At 42.3% G+C, this 4,054-nt stretch overlaps 1 long non-coding RNA gene across 1 annotated transcript; it reads right to left on the reverse strand.

Annotated features, from left to right (window-relative positions):
* Nucleotides 1-1,520: 1,520 nt before the first annotated feature.
* On the reverse strand, nt 1,521-2,126 carry LOC138680810 (uncharacterized). Its single transcript, XR_011321781.1, has 3 exons — nt 1,916-2,126; nt 1,686-1,830; nt 1,521-1,605 (listed from the first exon to the last, which is right to left on the reverse strand). It is a non-coding gene; the product is annotated as an uncharacterized lncRNA (long non-coding RNA).
* Nucleotides 2,127-4,054: the final 1,928 nt, after the last annotated feature.

A 4,054-nucleotide genomic window follows, 5' to 3' on the forward strand; every position in this document is an offset into this window, starting at 1 on the left:
TTCTTATTTTTATGATAATAAGAAATCTGAGTAGTTAAAATAATTTTTTTTAATAAAGTAAAAGAAAAATTAATTACATTAAAGAAACTTTTTTTAATGTATATGAACTTACATTTTATAACAAAACTTAAAGGGAACCTGTCACCCCAAAAATCACGGGTGAGGTAAGCCCACTTCTGTTAATGCTGTAGATAAGCCCCCGATGTTATCAGAAAAAGGAGAAAAAGACGTTATGTTATACTCAACCACAGGCACTCTCGCTGCTGGTCAGGTCAGATTGGCGTCTCCGGTCCACTGCGGCGCCTCCTATCTTCTTTCCATGACTTCCTCTTCTGATCTTCAGCAACGGCTCCAGCACAGGTGTACTTTGCTCGGCCCTGTTGAGGGCAGAGGATAGTACTGCAGTGCGCAGGCGCCGTGCCTCTGACCTTTCCGGCGCCTGCGCACTGCAGTACTATCCTCTGCCCTCAACAGGGCAGAGCAAAGTACGACTGCGCCGGAGCCGTGGCTGAAGATCAGAAGAGGACTTCATGGAAAGAAGATAGGAGGCGCCGCAGTGGACCGGAGACGCCAATCTGACCTGACCAGCTGCGAGACCGCCTGTGGTTGAGTATAACATAACGTCTTTTTCTCCTTTTTCTGATAACATCGGGGGCTTATCTACAGCATTACAGAATGCTGTAGATAAGCCCCTGATGACGGTGGGCTTACCTCACCCGCGATTTTCGTGGTGACAGGTTCCCTTTAAAGAACTTTTGTAAGATTTGGTCATGAACTCAACGGTTTAACATTCAATACACTCCCGTCTCTACTGAAATAGGATGAGATATCAAAACTCAAAATTGATGGTATTCCGGTTGGTAGCCCATATCATTAAATAAGTCAGGTTGGGAGTAGACACTGCTATTGGGCATACTGGAACGATGGCCAGTTGAACTAGGTACAGGTGTATGGCCACTGTACGCATCTACTTGATTGGCCCTGTATGTTGCCGCCTGTCCGTAACGCTGCGATGCAGCAGCTGGTGGTGGTGGTGGTGGAGGCATAATGGGGTTGCTGAAAACGTTGAAAATACCCGTCATTACTTGTGGAACAGGGGGTAGGGTTGGTGTGTCATCAATTGCCATTAACAGACAATTGACAGCTGTAACGAACATTTGCTGCTTGTCCCGTGGCAGTGTTCTAACACGGTCTGCCAAAAATGACCCAAATTTGTCATGCTCATCTTGCTTTGAAGAATTATCAAGAAGATTGAGCGTTTTACTCGTTAATTGTTCTATAATTTGACCTTGTTTGGTCTTCTTTTGCACCGGTCTTTTCACTGCCACGGGACGGACAGAAGCAGCCCCCCTCCCCATGTGCCTCGACACACCACCACCAGAGTTTGCACCAGCGTCAGAGGAAGTAGAAGTTGTGGTATTTGCTGCAACGTCATGTTCTCCAAGGGAATCACTTATTTCGGGTGATCTTCCGGACAAAGACATGTTCCCCGGAGATTCTTGGCTGTTCATTATGCTGTCTTCTAATTCCTCTCCAATACTGTCCACCGTGGTGTCACCATCGGTAAGGTCCGGAGGTGTTTGGGCAGAGATGTTGCTTTCTGTTCTGCAGACCCAAAAATAAAACAAAGGTTACAAAAATACAAATCATTACGTCAAGCAACACTATTTCTTTATATTATCTACCTCCTCAAACTCCGGCTTCCCAATATGAACTTCAGCTGGTCTCCATAGGGCACCCTCTTCCTTGGCGGCGAGCTGCCACTCGGAGTCTTGAGTGATTTAAGATATCTGTCTGTGACAGACCGCCATCTCGTCTTCACATCGCCCACTGCAAATTTAAAAATTTTAAATAAAACATTACAAATCCATTCTTCTTACTTTTTTTTAAAAAAAGGAAATAAATTTATACTTACAAATCTGTGTTTGCTGCTGTGTTGGGAGATTCGGCCACTCTGGAAAGAGAGCGGTTACTATTTTGGGCCAGGCATCACGTTTTGCCCCCTTGTACTTTTCACTTGACCGGTCCCAGACCTCAGGGTGTTGTTCAATCTTCATAAAAAAGGACAACAAGTAAAAAAAATTGAAATTAATTGTGGCCAACAATAAATACACGGTTATGTACATTTGCATATTTTAGATATAGTAGCATACATCGCAGCAACATAACATAGTGACCAGCCACGTAGTATATTGCACAGGCACTTAGTATATTGGCCAGCCATGAAGTATATTGCCCATCCACGTACTATATATTACCCATCAACGTAGTATATTCCACGTAGTATATTGCCCTACGTTGATGGCCAATATACTACGTGAATGGGCAATATACTACGTGAATGGGCAATATACTATGTGGATGGGAAATATACTACGTGAATGGGCAATATACTACGTGGAATATACTACGTTGATGGCCAATATACTACGTGAATGGGCAATATACTACGTGAATGGGCAATATACTATGTGGATGGGCAATATACTACGTGAATGGGCAATATTGAACCTAGCGAAAAAGCCAAACAAAAAACCAGTGTGGGATTGCACTTTTATTGCAATTTCACCGCACTTGGATTATTTTCCTGTTTTCTGGCACATGACATGGTAAAACCAATGGAACCGTTCAAAAGTACAACTCGTCACGCGAAAAATAAGCCCTCACATGGCCATATTGACAGAAAAATGAAAGTTATGGCTCTGGGAAGGAGGGGAGCCAAAACCAAAGACGCAAAACCGAAAAAAGCTCCAAGGGTTAAGGGGTTAAGAAATCAATGAAAAAAATATGTCTTGACGCATTTGTATATTTCATAAAATGGTTATAAACTGAAGTTTCCAAAAATGATTTGGATTGTTAAAATAAAAAAATGTTAAAAATGTTAGTGCTCTTCCCTATGATCACAACATCACTAAAAAGTATCAAGCTCTCATTATTGATATTGTGGGTGTCTCATTCTATGTAACATGGAATTACAGAAATATCATTATTTTCCACCAACCACTGAATGCATGTCAACGCTTTGGCCACATTAAGGGGCACTTACCCATTACGCCAAATGTCATAAATGTCGCCTCTATGAAATTCACACATCTCCTGATACCATTTTATGGAGAATGTGGCTGGAAATTTCTGAACTAGGGTCAGATAATAACTGCATGTACCTGTAGAGTGGTGTCAGCATAATCTTATTGGTGAATGTCCTGATGTTCGCCAAACGGTTCAAGGAACATACCTGAACCTCATTGACTTCAATGGGAGGCAAAACCAAACACATAGACAATACCATCAGGGGGGCAAAAAAAATGCCAAAACAGCTAAAAATTAGGGGCAGACACCAGGAAAAGTGGAATCAATTGACCCATCAATTGTGCTATAAATAAATAATAAAATAAAAAATTGACGTGGGGTACCCTGTATTTTTGATAACCAGCCAGGCAAAACTGACACACGCGCACACACATATATACACAGACACACACATATATACACATATACACACACACTTACCACACTTATCATCTGCACCACATCCAGCCTCATCCGATCATACCCCTCCATGTCGGCAGCCATAATACAGGAAGACGGGAATGGTGAGTTTCCTCTTCCTGGATTATGGGATGGGCATGAATGGCATGATGGGATAGATGGCATGTCACTTCCTGTAGTTTTTCAAGAAATAAATGCTAGAAAACCGCAAATTTTAATATGATTGCGGATTTCTAGCGTTTCAATACAAGTCAATGCATGCGGGAAATCAGCGATTCCGCAAAAATAATGAACATGTTGCTTCTTTTTCCGCAATTCGTTTTTTTTGCGGAAAAAAACGCTACATTGGCACAATTTTTGCGGATTCAATACAAAAGATTGGGAGCCTTATGTTAGCGTTTTTTTCACGTTTTTATCGCGATTTTATTGCGTTAAAAATGCGAAAAAAACGCAAAAAAACCTGAACGTGTGCACATACCCTTACAGTAGCGTAGCTTCAGGTGGGCCCCCTCAGAGCGTGGGGCCCTGGGCTATAGCCCCCTCTGCCCCCTATAGCTACGCTACT

Source organism: Ranitomeya imitator, chromosome 5 (genome assembly GCF_032444005.1).
Source record: "Ranitomeya imitator isolate aRanImi1 chromosome 5, aRanImi1.pri, whole genome shotgun sequence".
Taxonomy (NCBI): domain Eukaryota; kingdom Metazoa; phylum Chordata; class Amphibia; order Anura; family Dendrobatidae; genus Ranitomeya; species Ranitomeya imitator.